The following is a 16,577-nucleotide window of genomic DNA, read 5'->3' as shown; positions in this document are numbered from 1 at the left end:
CTCAGTAAAGCTGCCAAAATAAGATACAGCCCAGAAGGAGAAGCTATATTTTTCATTAAAATAAGCTCAACAATTGTGATATCTTTTTCACACCAAGGGCTTCTTCTGTCTGACAAGTGACCAAAATGTAAAATGCCAAATACTTCCCTGACCAGTAACTTGCATCAACTTTAAGATCTTTGGTAGTAAAGTACTAAATGTATTTTCTTGATCACATGCTATGAGAACTGAATAGTTTTCCTTCCCAGCTTCCTGTCTTATTGTGAAGGCACAAAACTAGACATGTGGGATGTGTGAATGTGCCTTTGTGGAATCTGGTAGCCACGCAAGTGTGTGTGTGCTTACAGCTGAAGATGTAAGAATTGAAGCAACCTCAGCTTGTAGAGCTGTGAGAAAGCTACAAGGAGTGTGGCAGGGAAAGAGTGAATCTGCTTTTTGTCATTTTCATGATGGATAATAACACTTCTGTTCTGGAGAGCACATAGAGAATATGCTGTAATCCCAATTGTAACTTGGGTCAATCATTACTTCTCTGATGGAGAGATTGCTTTATGTTGTCCTTTCAACAGCTTTTACATTTGAAACCTACTGTCAACCCTGTAAGTAGAATAAGCTTAGGCTTTTCAGACTTGTAGTTGTCTTATGGCTCTTTCAGTTTCTGTTCTTTCTCACCCAGCTTTATCTAGTTGGCTCAGTCTGTTTACATGCAGCATGTTTTGCTTGCTGAAGTGTTCAATTGAATGTTGTTGTGCTTGATGAGGAATCATTAGTCATGTCAGGTGATCCTCACCTCTCCTATAACACCAGAACAGAAATAAGAATATCTCTTTTCAGCAGGGTTCTGACTTGGGTTCAGCTTCTCTACTCTAATCCCCAGGTCTTCCTGAAAGTTGAGCAATTCCTTTTCTAGCTGACCTGCTAGCAGGAGCAGTGTTTGAATATGTGTTTGTTGGGTTGTTTTGGTATTATTTTGGACTCTCCTTTGCAGTCTTTACAGAACTCTGTTCAGTAAATCCACTCTTACTGAGTGAGACCAACACTAGAAAGCTGAAACCCTACTTAGGAAAACTGAGTCAGGTGCAGCAGTTCTGGAAGCCAGTGTTCTCTAAGTCCATCTGAATGTCCTACCTACTTTTTTAGTGGTCTCATATAATGTCTCCTGACCCTTAATGCAGGGATGCATAGCACCTACTACTGATTATTAATAAGAGATCTGTGAAATCCTACATAACTGTTAATTTATTAAAATCTTCATGTGGTTCCAAGTAGGTTGTTTTGTGTTTGTTTTTTGTGGAAGAATTGATCCATGGGTAGGTGTCCCCACCCATGGTGAGTGGGGGTGTAACTTTATTATCTTTAAGGTCCCTTTCAACTCAAACCATTCTGTGATTCTATGATTCAAAGAGTGACTAACTGGAACCAGTGAAGGCCTGTAACAAACCACCTGATCTGTCAAGTTGCTTACAGCAAACTTTTTAGAAACTCTAGGGAAAATTAATGTCACCACAGTTTAACCTGGACAACTGCCAGTTGCACAAAGCTGCACTCACTTTGGTATTTATTGTTTGTGTGATCCTAGCAGCCAAGTGCTTTAAGCAAGTGTAACACTTAAAGCACTTTAGGCTAATATGGACATTACTATACCAAGGTAACAACCTTTGCCTGTGCTTCAGGGACTTTGCTGAGTACATGATGAAGTTATTTCTTAACATAAAGAACAAATTGCTTAATTCCAAATTGCTGTCTATAAACACCTTGCAAACAGTGAGGAAACCAGCCCAAAGCAGCAAAATAGTTCAAGGGAAAATGTGCTATCCCTTATCACATCCACATGTGATGAATGGATTCAGCTAGTTCTGTTGAGAATGGAATCCTGTAAGTGTTAACTATTTTCATGGGAACAGAGCTGGAAGCCAAGCCACTATCTTGTACCAGAATAAACTGATAAGAGAAGGTATTCAGTTAAAAGTAGAGCAGTTCTTTAAAGAAATAGTCTGAAGGTCTAGAACTCTTCTGACAAGGTTAGGTAGGATCATAGAATGACTTGAGTTGGAAGGGGCCGGTAAGGATCATAGATTCATAGAATGGTTTGGGTTGGAAGGGACCTTAAAGATCATCTAGTTCTAACCCCCCTGTGATGGGCAGGGGCACCTTCCACTGGATCAGGCTGCCCAAGACCCCATCCAGCCTGGCCTTGAACATTTCCAGGGATGGGGCAGCCAAAACTTGGCTGGGCAACCTATTCTAGTGCCTCGGCACCCTCATTGTGAAGGATTTCCTCCTTATGTCTATTCTAAAACTGCCTCTCTCCAATTTATAGCCATTCCTCCTAGTCCTATCACTACAAGCCTTCGTAAAATGTCATTCCCCAGCTTTCTTGTAGGCCCCCTTCAGGTACTGGAAGGTCACTATGAGGTCTCCTTGGAGCCTTCTCTTCTCCAGTCTGAACAACTCCAACTCTCTCAGCCTGTCCTTGTATGGGTGGTGCTCCAGCCTTCTGATCATCCTTGTAGCTCTCAAAGGGATTTGGGTTAGAAGCAACCTTAGCTATCATCCCATCCCACCCCCCCTACCAGGGGCAGGAACACCTCCTACCAGACCAGGCTGCTCAAGGCCAACCTGGTCTTGAACACATCCAGGGAGAGGACATCCGCAGCTTCCCTGAGCAACCAATGTCTCACCACCCCCATCATGAAGAATTTCTTCCTAGTGTCTAATCTAAATCTTCCCCATTCCTATTTAAAGCCATTCCTTCTCATCCTGTCACTCCATGCCCTTGTCAGAAGTCCTTCCTCAGCTTTCCTGCAGCCCCTTTCAGGAAGGTCTTCCTGGAGCCTTCTCTCTTCCAGGCTGAACAACCCCAACTCTCTTAGCCTGTCCTTTTAGCAGGGGTGTTCCAGCCCTCAAATCATCTTTTTGTCCCACTCTCAGGACCCATTCCAATAGTTCCATATCTGTCTTTTCAGCATTCCAGAACTGGATGTGGTGCTCCAGGTGGGGTGTCATGGGAGCAGAGAAGGGTGGAAGAATCACTTCCCTGGACCTGCTGGCCATGCTTCTTTTGATGCAGCCCAAGTTGTTGACTTCAAATACCCTTTTTATGCAAAGAAACTCTCCTCCTAATAGAAGCAGCCTGCCTAATTCAGTAGAAACTATTGCAGTAATGTTTTGCATTTATGGACATTCAAGAAAAGCTGCTTTAGCGAGTGTAAGATTGTTTCACAGAGGATGTCTTACATAATTTAAAGCTTCATATCTGATAGTAACCTCCAACAGAAAATGCTTGTGAGAGATTAGATGCTTTCCAAATGGCATTTACTGTGGGTTTGGCTGTTTGAGGGAGGAGGTAATTGAGTAGTTTATATGGTCAACCAGTATTCCAGCTGTCTAAAGGTAGGTTAGCATCTCTACTGCCTACATGGCCTGCTTGTGATATCCCTTGCTGGCTTATAACAAAATATTTGTAGTGCAGCTGATGAGACCATTATGCTGATTCCTTTTAACCACTCTGACCCTGGAAAGTGTCTCTGTTAAAGGGATGCAAGATCTACACATGAGATCCTATAATAACACAGTTGCATGGGTGAGATCTGTCCCCATCTCCCAGTGGAGCTTTGTCCCTAAAGGAGTCCTTAGGTCATCTGTAAAACTTCCCGTGAAGGATGACAGCTTTTGCAGCAAGCTAAAGTTGATGGTCTGACAGAGCTTGATCAAATTGTCTGAACAATGACAGGACTTAACCTAGAGTCTTGAGATGTGTTTGCCTTCATTTTCACCTGCCAGAGGTGCCTGTCAGCTGTTAAGAACTGCTGTAGTGATTGCACCAATATGACAGCAGGCTATAAAATCACTTCAGCTTTGGCACAGAACTGCCTGAAGTCTCATCCTGTAGTGGTCCAGATGTATGCTGTTAAAGTGGCATCGGTGCTGGAGCTTCTGCATCGTACAAGAGGAGAGTGACTGACAGTCATCCCCAAATTAGGTAAAAATGCGAAATTCTGACAAGCTTCTGCCAAGTGTGTTGTAGTTCTGCAAAGTCACAAGTGGAAGAGGTCTGTGTCCTCTAAATATTTCCCTGCTAGCAGGTCTTTACATATCAAGTCCAGCTGCCAAGCACTTGTAGCCTCTTATTATTTTAGTGTGTGTGTCAGTAAATATCTTATCCTGCCAGTTCTAACAGTTACAGCTGAGCAAAACACATTACTGAAATAGCATTCGTTCATAGTCTAAAATCAAAATACATCTTGTTCATGCTGTTCTTAGATGTGGCCACTGGTTTTCTACAGGGCTGCTTATAAACCAGCTGTCTGAATCCCATTCCTTGCTCTAATATTCTCTAAAAAGATGGTTTGTAAAAACACTATATTGGCTGAAGTGTCATCTGTTTATTCCCTGCATACCTTTATCCTACAAGTTGTTACTCTTTAATGCTGTGTTTCACCTACTTTGCTTAGAGTACTGCTTGTGGAAGTTCTTACTGTATTCCCATGTGCTGTAGGCATGGTCTGAAATCAGCGTGGTGATGCAAACTGTCTGAGCACAGGTCTGTCCATAGTATGGGCCAAACAGTAGTTCTCTGCCATCCTTAAGATTTATTCACTTATTGATGTTAAGAGGGGATTATTAATTTTGGTTCTTTATCTTACACCTCACTTAAAATATAGAATCATAGAATGGTTTGACTTGGAATGGTCCTTAAAGATCATCCAGTTCCAACCCCTCTGCTACAGGCAGGGACACCTCCCACTGGACCAGGCTGCTCAAGGCCTCATCCAATGGGGCCTTGAACACCTCCAGGGATGGGGCATCCACAACTTCCCTGGGCAACCTCTGCCAGTATCTCACCATCCTCATTGTGAAGAATTTCTTCCTCATGTCTAATCTAAATCTTTCCTCTTCCAATTTAAAAGCCATTTTCCCTTGCCCTATCGCTCCATGCCTGTGGAAAAGATCCCTCCCCAGCTTTCCTGTAGGCCCCCTTCAGGTACTGGAAGGCTGCTATAAGGTCTCCCTGCAGCCTTCTCTTGTTCAGACTGAACAACTCCAACTCTCTCAGCCTGTCCTCATGGCAGAGGTGCTCCAGCCCCCCACCCCAGACCTGTTCCAACAGTTCCATATCCTTCCTATGTTGAGCATTCCAGAACTGGACACCATGTTAGGCTAGTTCAAGTGTTTATTTAAACAGAGGAACTAAATCAAATAATTCTGTTTCATGGCAATGAACATAAATGTGTTTGTCATGCTGGTATTTGGGACAGCCTGAAAAACTGGAGCAGGGATCACAGCTATAGCTGCGATTTTTACAGTGTGTGCTTTCTCATTGCTTGTTTGTAATCATTTGTGCTTCAAAAGGGTGGCAGTGATCGTGTTTACTGTAGGCTTGTGATGCACCACAACACCTCTGCTCCAATCTGTAGCTGTTTCCTCTGTTCATACCACTTAATGTGTCACAGGCTGAAGACCGTGGGGCTGAGGAGTACCTATTTTACCACACCCTGTGCAGTGTGGTTGTGTTAAGGGGGAAGCAGGCCTCCTTGGATGCCAGGGAGGAAGTAAGAAAGAAATAACATCTCTAAACACATTTATTCCTTTCTTTCAATACTCCATCTAACACCTCATCAGGTGATGTTAGAATATTTTACTTGGCCCAGGCAGAGGGAAGCTATGTGAAGCCAGGGTGGGGAAGAGGTGGAATGGAAAAGATCTCTCCCTTTACACCTATAAGAGATCGCTTCAAGCAATCATGCTGGTTCAGCACAGGCTGGAACTGCACAGGTTAGGTTCTAAACACTTGCTTATTACCAAGCTGTCACAGTGGTGATGTACCAAGAGATTTGTGAGTCCACTCAAAGAAGGCAAAAAATCAGTGTGGTGTGATATGACCAGTTATATATAGTTGTTTACAAACCCTTCAGAGGATCTGAAATGTGAGAAACCCTCTTCTGTGTTGTTTTGGTTTCCTTCTGAGAGAGTAATTATTTCATAGAATCATAGAATGACCTCAGTTCAAAGGGATCCCCAAGGATCATCAAGTCCAACTCCTGTCCCTGGACAAACCCAGCATTCACACCATGTGTCTGAGAGCATTGTCCAAATGCTTCTTGAATATTTTCAGGCTTGGCACCATTACTGCTTTCCTGGAGACCCGGTTTCAGTGATCCACCACCCTCTGAGTGAAGAACCTTTCCTCAGAGTTAGTAAAATCCAGCCAAAACCTAACATCTTTGCTGGAGGGTGAACGAAGTTCTATGGGTGCTTTTGAAAGCTACTTTCACAGGGTTTTCAGAGGCTGAATGATGATAACGCATTTAGGAGCTGGTAATTGGGGATAATGTCAATGAGTTAGACTTTACAGATGCTAATGATATGCTAGAGGATGTCAGCTTATGAAGATCTATGCCTGCTCTTTTATGTCTTGATCTTCTGAATAGCATCTGTAATCGTCTAATACATATTCTGGCAATATTTGGGTTTCTTAAGCATTTACAGCCTGAAAAATCACCCTGCAGATTTTTCAGAGCAGTGAATATAAATGCCAGTATATGAAAATAAAGTATTGCACCCTTCATCGTAGGTACAGTAACATCTGCAAGGAATATCTAACTTTGCATATGCCAATTAAATAATTGGTCCTGGCTTGACTGTTTTTTTCATAGAATGGTTTGGTCTGGAAGGGACCTTAAAGATCATCCAGTCTCAACCCCCCTGCCATGCGCAGGGACACCTCCCACTAGATCAGGCTGCTCAAAGCCCCATCCAGCCTGGCCTTGAGCACTTCCTGGAAGGGGAATTCACAAATTCCCTGGGCAGCCTGTGACAGTGCCTCACTATCAGTATCATGAAGAATTTCTAATGCCTAATCTAAGTCTTTCCCCTTCCAATTTAAAGCCATTCTCCCTTATCCTGTCACTACCTGCCTTTGTGTGAAGTCCATCCCCAGCTTTCCTGTTGCCCCCTTAAGGTATTGGAAGGCTGCTATAAGGTCTCCCTGCAGCCTTCTCTTGTTCAGACTGAACAACCCCAACTCTCTCAGCCTGTCCTCATGGCAGAGGTGCTCCAGCCCTCTGATGATCTTTGTGACCCTCCTCTGGGCCTGTTCCAACACTTCCATATCATTCTTATGCTGGGGATTCCAGAACTGGACACTGTACTCCAGGTGGGGTCTCATGAAAGCAGTGTAGAGCGGGAGTGTCACCTTCCTCAACCTGCTGGCCACGCTTTGGATGCAACCCAGGGTGCAGTTGGCATATGGTATCATGCAAATAACTGGTCTCAACCTATTTTCTTGAGAGTAATGTGTAAATAGTTATGCTGGTATTACTGCGTTTCCCACCTTGGTAAAAGAACTTGCAAAAAAATATGCTAGTGGCAACAATGTGCTGATACGATTATTCTTGCACCACCAGCCCCACTGGGATAGACATTGTCCTTTCTGCTGTAGGAGGGTAAGATCATTCCAGGTAATCCACTTGGTAATGTATTAACATGTTCCTTGATGATAGCCTTAATTTTGTTCTCCTCTGTTGTCCTCATTGAGACAGAGGGAATAAATCAATTTAAGTCTGATGGGAGATGATACTTGTGTTCAACGTGGTTTAAAAATTTGAGGATCTTTAGTAGGACTTGCCTAAGATGGGCCACACCGAGGTCGTGCCAGACTGAAGTTTGCCTGGGCCTATCTGACCAAGTGAGAGCATTTTCTTACCTCAAGTTATCTGCAGCAGCATCAGACCATGACAGTGTATCTGCAGACTGGCCTGAGTGATCTCTTTCCCTGTGAGCTTTAGAGTTCTTTATGTGGTGACTAGGTTGTTATTTTTTTGTTTTGAAAGTACATTGCTGTTAGTACTTGCTATCTTGCTCTTATCCTGCTCTAATTCTGTGGGCAGAACCTGCTGCTTGGATGCAGCTGTCACAAATAAGGCATTCTTGTGTCTTTGCTGTAGTGTGGAACTGCATCTTAGTGTCTGTTTTACCTGCACCACTGGTCCCAGTTGTTACGTTTTCTGCTAGCTGGGAAGGCTTCTCTATTGCTATTTATGCCCACACCACCTTAGCAGCTTACTTATTTAATGTATCTGCACTAATAAGCATATATGAAGTTTTTTACCTAGTAGTAGAACAAAAAATAAGTTTAATCAGATAATGCTACCTCCCCACTTTAAGAAAATGAAGTATTTCCTACTAAAAACAGCAGCAGCAGTGATTTAACAATGTAATCTGATTTAATATTAGTAACAGCCCATGCCTTTAGGGAGCAGTATAATATCCAATCCACTGAATAAAGTCTGTCTCACATTAAATTCTGTATCCCTTTTAAAAAGATGGCTTCCCAGAATTGTTTCAGTAATTTCATAAAGAACCATGGTTTCCTACGTCTTTTTCCCAGTAATATAATCAGTCTGTGGAAATTACATTAGCCCCCAAAATATAAAGAATGAGGAATAATAGCTGTCTTACAAAGATGTTCTCCCTGATGTGCAATGTGTGCTTGCAGCCCAGAAAGCCAACTGCATCCTGGGCTGCACCCAAAGAAGTGTGGCCAGCAGGGCGAGGGAGGTTATTCAGGTTATTCTACTCCACTCTCGTGAGGCCCCACCTGGAGTCCTGTGTCCAGTTCTGAAATCCTCAATAGAAGGAGGATATGGAAGTGTTGGAATAGGTCCAGAGGAGGCCACGAAGATTATGAGGGGTTGGAGCACCGTTGCTATGAGGACAGATTGAGAGCATTGTTGTTGTTCAGCCAGCAGCAGAGAAGGCTGCAAGGAGACCCTGTAGCAGTCTTCCAGTACTTGAAAGGGGACCTACAAAAAAGCTTGGGAGGGACTTTTTCCAGGGGCATGTAGTGATAGGATTGGGAAATGGCTTTAAATTGGATGGGGAAGATTTAGAGTAGACATTAGAAAGAAATTCTTCAGGCTGATGGTGGTGAGGCACTGGCACAGGTTGGCCAGGGAAGTTGCCCCATCCCTGGAAGCGTTCAAGGGCAGGTTAGGTGGGGCCTTGAGCAGCCTGGTGTAGAGGGAGGTGTCCCTGCGCATGGCAGGAGAGTTAGAACTGGGTGATCTTTAAGGTTTCTTCCAGCCCAAACCATTCTATGATTCTGTGTCATGAGGACTGTCATCTTTCCACCTTAGGTCTTAACTTTCTGTTCCTCCCTGTGTGCTTGGGCAACATAAAGCCCATCAAGGGGGTTGTCATGCACAGGTTGCCATCTGTGACTGCATCTTCCAGTATGAGCTAGAATCTTGTTCTTGATCATTTTTAAACTGGAAGGGGATGGAAAGAGGGTCCCAAGAAAGTAAGTGGGCTTCTAGTCAAGGCCATGCTGTACAGAGAGAAGTAGGCAGGATACCCTATGGAAGATTTAATGTCAGCAGGGCTGGAGCTGGAAGCCTGTTTACATCAGGTTTTAATAATTTCTGGAATTTTGTATACATACCAAGGAAAGGGCGCAATAAGTCTTCTTTAACTCTTTCAAAATGAAGCAGCACACACTCTTATATTGGGGAGGGATTCTGTTTTGGATATTATTATGGATTCACCGGGGGAGTCAAGGATGCCAGCCCTTCAGCCTCAATTATAGAAAAGCTGCCAGAATCATTTATTTCTCTTAGATGAATATGTTTTTCAAAGGTTATGCCTTAGCTTAGGCAACAGCAGGGCAGACATTGTAAAAGACAGCAACTGGATTACAGCATGCGAAGAGTCCCAAGGGCAGGTAAACATTTCCATTGCAAGAAGTGGAAACAAAATGCTCCTTCTCAGTGCGAGATGGACTGTTACATAGCGTCTTCATTCCCAGTGTGCTACAGAATGATTTTCCCTCTCCCAGACCTTGCTTTGGTGGCCTAAATTTCATGGTAGCCTCAAAAGCATGCAAAAGCACTGTGCTGTTTCAAGTGGCTTTTTTTTTTGGTTTAAATCTTATGTTTCAAGATGAATTTGTTAAATATCTTAGCCTTTTTTTGGTGTCAGTCATAGGGTTGCTTAGGCATGGCATCCTTGCGTAGAATCACAGAATGCTTTCAGTTGGAAAAGACTTTTAAGATCATTGAGTCCAACAATTGATCCGGAGCTGCTAAGTCTGCTCCTGGACCACATTCCCCAAGTAGGACATCTACTCATCTTTTAAACACCTCCAGGGGTGGTCACAACCACCTCCCTGGGCAGCCTGTTCCAATGCTTGACAACCCTTTGAGTCAAGAAATTCCTCCTAATATCCAACATAAATCTCCCCTGGTGCATCTTGAAGCCATTTCCTCTTGTCCTGTCACTGGCTACCAGGGAGGAGAGACCAACACCTGCCTCACTACAGTTTCTTTTCAGGCAGTTGTAGAGAGCGAAAAGGTCTCCCCTTAGTCTCCTTTTCTCCAGACTAAACAACCCCAGCTCCCACAGCCGCTCCTGATAAGACTTGTGCTCCAGACCCCTCACCAGCAGTGGCTGAACGCTGGAGTTGTGACATGGGCCAAAGACATTTCCCCTGTGGCCTGTTCTGTTACTGTAAACAGCTGCTAATAATTAGCAACAGAGCCACAGAACAACCAGGGAGAATATAGCTGCCTCTTGGCTAAGCAAGTGTTGTTCTACCTTGTATCTGGCAAGTATTAGGAGGCAGAATATGTGATAGCCCTCACAGCATGACTAAAGATCCTGCTGTAAAGGAGGCCTCTTGAGCTGAGCGGGTGAGTCTGCCTTTTCACCTTATAGCTACAGGGATCCCCTGACAATTTCTTTTCTGTGTGAGCTGCTATTTCACATGCACTTCAGATGTTGCTACCCAAGCTAATACTTCCAGCTGCCCCTGTTCCTCCTGTGCCCTTTATGTTGCTATGGATTCATGCAGCCATGCAATCAGATAGAATCATAGGGTGGTTTTAATGATCATCCACTTCCAAACCCCTACCATGGGCAGGGACACCTCCCGCTGGATCTGGCTGCTCACGGTCTCATCCAGCCTGGCCTTGAACATTTCCAGGGAGGGAGCATCCACAACTTCCCTTGGCAACCTGTGCCAGTGCCTCACCAACTGCATTGTGAAGAATTTTTTCCTAATGTCTAATCTGAATCTTCACCTTCCAATTTAAATCAATTACTCCTCATCCTATCACTACATGCTCTTGTAAAATGTCCCTCTCCAGCTTTTTGAAGGCCCTCTTCAGGTACTGCAAGGCCCTGCTAAGATCTCCCTGCAGCTTTCTCTTCCACAGGCTGAACAACCCTCTCAGCCTGTCCTCATAGCAGAGGGGCTCCAGCCCTTGGATCATTTTTGTGGCTTTCTCTGGACCCGTTCCAGGAGTTTCATTTCCTTCTTATGTTGGGGGTTCCAGAACTGGACACAGGACTTCAGGTGGGAGTCTCATGAGAGCAGAATCCCTTCCCTCACCCTCCTGACCACACTTCTTTGGGTGCAGGCCAGGATTCAGTTGGCTTTTCTGGGCTGCAGTAAAACCAACCTGACTTTTGAAGGATTTTTTTTTAGCTTCTTGGACGTGTTTTTGTCTGGTTAGTTTTCAACCTAGATCAGTTACACTATTTAGGTACTTGTGTGGCTGTGCAGGAAGGGGTGGGAGTAAGGAACCTGGGGCAAAGCAAAGGAAGAAAAGACTGCTGCTTTTAGAGGAAGTACTTGTTTATGCCAGCTGAAAGTGATTGAGAAACCTGTGGTCTAAGAAGTATAACCTGGTAACGTAACTTTTGTAATACTCTTATGCGAGCATCTGACTGTAAACCAAAATTACCCTTGCTAGCAAAACTGGCTGTCCCAGAAAAACTATAGTTTGCTTTTATAATGTGAAGCAGTGATTAGGTTTGTACTGCAAGGAGTATCTTATCTGGTTCAGCTGCTGCTGCCCCTATTGCAGATCTGTAGAACAAACCTAATTGTGGGGGAGTCATCTGTACAAAATTGGCTGGATTGGCGTCCATGAGAAGTGGTGTCCTCCAAGGCTCTGTACTTGGACCAGTGCTGTTTAATATTTTCATTGATGATATAGACAGCAAGATATGTGCACCCTCCGCAAATTTGCAGATGACATGCAGCTGAGTGGTGCAGTTGTCACACCAGTGAGATGTCATCCAGCGGGATGTGGACAAGCTGAAAAAGTGGGCCTGTGTGAACCTCATGAGGTTCCACAAGGCCAAGAGCAAGGTCAGCAATCCACAATTTCAGTACACTCTGGGAGACGATGTGATTGAGAGCAGCCCTGCAGAGAAGGATTTGGGGATGTTGGTTGATGAGATGCTCGACGTGAGCTGGTAATGCACACTCGCAGCCCAGAAGGCCAACTGTATCCTGGGCTGTGTCAAAAGAAGTGTGGCCAGCAGGTCAAGGGAGGTGATTCTGTCACTCTGCTCATATCTTGTGAGATCTCAACTGGAGTCCTGCATCCTGTTCTGGAATCCCCAACACAGGAAGGACTTGGAACTGGTGGAATGGGTCCAGACGGACGGCTACAAAGAAGATCAGAGGGCTGGAGCACCTTCCATATGAGGACAGGCTTAGAGAGTTGGATTTGTTCAGCCTGGAGAAGAGGAGGCTACGGGAAGACTTTATAGTGACCTTCCAGGACCTGAAAGGGGCTACAAGAAAGCTGGGGAGTGACTTTTAACAAAAGGTATGTAGTGATAGATGAAGGGAGAATGGCTTTAAGTTGGAACGAGGAAGATTTAGATTAGATATCAGGAAAAAATTCTTCATGATGAGGGTGGTGAGGCACTGGCACAGGTTGTACAGGGAAGTTGTGGATGCCCTCTCCCTGGAGGTGTTCAAAGCCAGGTTGGATGGGGCCTTGAGTAGCCTGATCTAGTGGGAGATGTCCCTGCACGTGGTAGGGGTGTTGGAACTCGATTGATCTTTAAGGTCACCTACAACCCAAACCATTTTATTATTTTGTGATCTTATGGATATGTTTTTAACGTATTTTTAGACTTTAGAAGTTTTTGTAGGGTGGTTGCAGAGGGAGAAACATCAGCCTTACCTAGCTTTTAAAAGCAGCTCTTTCACTGCAACATGCTATTTGTCTGTTGGCGTGGTGGAGCACCAGAGGATATGAACTCAAAACATTAGTAGTTGTCCTTGGACAAATGCCATTTTACTCTTTATAAGGCACAGCCCAGCTGAGGTATCATTTTGCAAGCCAGTCAGGTGCTGAAGCAGAACCCAGTGTTCATCTTACATTTAATATAAGGAATAGTAACTAGTGAAGTTTTCTACAACATAGCAGTAAAAGTGTTCAGCCAAACGTTTATTTAGTCTGAGGACTAAATAAAGACTCAGAATGTCTTTCTTTCCAGTGCTAATATTACAGCTTTAATTAAATCAATCTAGATAACTTTTCCAGGGGTTGCCCAGATTTCATGAAAATCTTAGCATCAACCAACTTGGCAGAAAAGTCTAGTATTTGACAAATAAATGAAATGACTGGGCAACTATAGACTTGCCAGCCTAACATGATTCACAGGTGAAACATTAGAGTATGGTTACTAGAGTATGTGTCTGAGGAATGTACTCATTGAAGAACTGCAGGAGGTTAAGGTGTAAGGCTTCTGGACTCTCACATTTCTTTTCCCCAGTCGAACATTTGACTGTTTCATGAAGTAAGAGTACACCTACGTTTTTTTGTTGTTTATTGGTTTCTTGATGTGTCGTAGAGAATGTCACATTGGGATCTGTTACTGATCCAACGACAACCGCAACCAGAATCATCAATGCCCAGTTAAATTCTATAAGAATTGCTTCTTAGCTATTTTGCTTTATGAAGTTTGTGGTAAATAATTAAAAGGTATTTGTATGCAGTGGTGGCTCAAGGTATCTCTTCATCCTTGTTGAAGTTCAACAAGACCAAATGCAAGGTCCTACAGCTGGGTCAGGGCAGTCCACAGTTTCAATACAAGATGTGGGACAATGTGATTGAATGTAGCCCCATGGAAAAGGACTTGGGATGCTGATTGTTGAGAAGCTTGACATGAACCAACAACGTGCACTCGCAGGCCAGAAAGCCAACTGTATCCTGGGCTGTATCAAAAGAAGCGTGGCCAGCAGGGCAAGGAAGGGGATTCTCACCCTCTACCTCCCTTCCAACCCAAACCATTCTGTGATTTTATGATCCTTTCAGCATCAGAAGCACGGAATTCTTTCAAACTGTAGAATCTTTGTTTGAGCGCAAGTATTTCCTCCATTGCTAGAAAACAATTCCTGTGAGTGCAACTGAATGCAGCTCTTCACTGTGATTTGAGAACATTTGATCAACCTGTGTACTTACTTGTGAAAGAAAGTAATGAGAATGCCAGAGGCAGATCTTGAAGATGAAATGGCTGGATAAGTGATTGGGAGTTAAAGCAATACACTTTAAAGACCAGGAGGAGAGAAGGGAGTAGTTTGCCTCTACGCATTCCCTTAGATACTCAATAATGTTTGGACAGAACTGGTTCCATCCTTTTCAGTTTGTTCACACCAATTTCTCTTAGGCTATACTTAATTTTTCCCTTCAGGACTTAGGATTTTGTAACTAGTGCACACCTACGCTGCTGAAAAGAATTATTTCTTACACCAATAAATGCCTTAAGTATTGCCTAACAGCTGCAGAGAAAGAGGAAGAACTCCTAAAGAGCTGAAATTTTCTCATGGTATCTAATCAGGCCCATTTAACTGTATCTACTTGCCAGGCTTTATTAGTGCTTAATATAAAGTATATGTGTGATTACCTGGAACTTGCTGCATGCTCCACAGCTTAACTCAAGTCATATGCTCTGGCACAGGTTCAGAAAATCTAATTGCTTGTCAAACATTGCATTCCTATTCCTTGTTAGAAAGAGATATCTGGAAACATGCATTTAAAATAGTTCAGTCTTAAAAACTGGGGCAGGATCGCTGCTGAACCCATTTATTTTGAGATCGATGGGTGTGCTACCAGCCTTCTGACCTCCCGGTGATGGTATAACAAATGCAAAAACCCTGCTTGTTGACCACTAAGTCTTAAACTTACAAAACACGCTGAGAAGTGTGATAGAAGTAATTTGCCCAAGGCATTGTGTTGCATAATTGTCTCGCATGAGCTTTTTGTGCACCTAGGAAAAGAAAACTACTGAATTTTTTTTGAGCCACAAGTATGAACTATGTAACTCTTCTTCAGAAAACCCTAAAGAAAGGCAGTAATTTTCCTCTGGTTCTTTGATGATTCATGTGCTCTTTCTGTGAACACTACCTATTTTAGGCACAGGATTATTGTGATACAGCCTTGTCAAGCCTGTAATGAGTTGTTTTGTGCTTCATGTAGTCATGTTGTGACTTATGCCTAGATGGAAGATAGGTAGTAAAAGTATAACAGATAAGATTGCAAGTAATTTGAGCCGCTTTTATAACAATTTGCTTGCAGAATAGTTTTCAGAATACATTACTTGCCTGTTTTGTTGAAATATTAACTACTGCTTTAAAGGTATTGGCATTGTCACAATGTGGCCAAAGGTCAAAGTGAAACCTGTGCAATTAGGTTGTAGAAGAGCGTAATCAGTCCCCTCCTCCAATATATACTTTGCAAGATAACGCTATTTCTGTATCTAAACTTCTTTTCCTACCCAGCCTCTGTACAACAGCCAACATGAGCCCCTTTCCATGGATGAAATTCTTCACCCTACTTCCTTATTCTTTGTGAGTCATGAAAATGCCTTTTAAAACTTTATGGGAAGTACAGTGAGAGTTCATGGCAGAATGGGGAACATGGTCTCAGCTTCCTGAGATAAATACTGTCTTCTCGTGCCAGTTTCTATTTTTAAATTAGTTTTGCTGCTCTGTGGCTGGGTGTTCAGAAAGGTGCAGGTAGAAGGGAAGCTGTCTTTCTGAAAACTTTTGCCTCCATGCCTCTCAGCATCTGTCTGAGGAAGGGATGCCACCTCTCTTAGTACCTATTCTGCTTGAATGACAGGTAACATGATGTTCAAGTAGACCAAGTGCAAAGTCCTGTACCTGAGTCAGGACAATCCCAAGCACAAATACAGCCTGGGCGGAGAATGGATTGAGAGCAGCCTTTAAGAGCAGGACTTGGGAATGCCGGTGGGTGAAAAGCTCAACATGAGCCAGCAATATGTGCTTATAGCCCAGAAAACCAACCATATCCTGGGCTGCATCAGAAGTGTAATGAGCAGGTCAAAGGAGGTGATTCTCCCCCTCTACTCTCCTCTCATGAGGCCTCACCTGGAGTCCTGTGTTCAGTTCTGTAGTTCTCAGCATAGAAACAACATGGATCTGTTAGACCGAGACCAGAGGGCTGGAACATCTCCTATGTGAGGACAGGCTGAGAGAGTTTGGTTTGTTTAGCCTAGAGAAGAGAAGGCTCCAGGGAGACTTTATAGCAGCCTTCCAGTACTTAAAGAGGACCTACAGGAAAGCTGGGGAGGGGCTTTTATCAGGTAACACAGTGATAGGGCAAGAGGTAATGGTTTTAAGCTGAAAGGTGGTAGATTTAGATTAGATATTAATAAGAAATTGTTTTCTGTGAGGGTGGTGAGGCACTGGCACAGGTTACCCAGAGAAGTCGTGGATGCCCCATCCCTGGAAGTGTTCAAGGCCAGGTTGG

At 43.6% G+C, this 16,577-nt stretch overlaps 1 protein-coding gene across 5 annotated transcripts in view; it reads left to right on the top strand.

The window, feature by feature from the left end:
• The window catches only part of SLC45A4 (solute carrier family 45 member 4), a 104,895-nt gene that overhangs the window by 39,135 nt on the left and 49,183 nt on the right, over positions 1-16,577 (top strand). The window contains exon 1 of one of the 5 annotated variants that reach the window (XM_069854732.1): positions 7,665-7,687. The exons of the other annotated variants lie outside the window; for them this stretch is intronic. The gene's annotated coding sequence lies outside the window, so the exon portion shown is untranslated. Of the gene's footprint in view, positions 1-7,664; positions 7,688-16,577 lie in introns of those variants that run through there. 5 annotated transcript variants of the gene reach the window in all.

Source organism: Phaenicophaeus curvirostris, chromosome 3, assembly GCF_032191515.1.
Source record: "Phaenicophaeus curvirostris isolate KB17595 chromosome 3, BPBGC_Pcur_1.0, whole genome shotgun sequence".
Lineage (NCBI taxonomy): Eukaryota > Metazoa > Chordata > Aves > Cuculiformes > Cuculidae > Phaenicophaeus > Phaenicophaeus curvirostris.
This window is presented reverse-complemented; position numbering and strand designations above follow the sequence as displayed.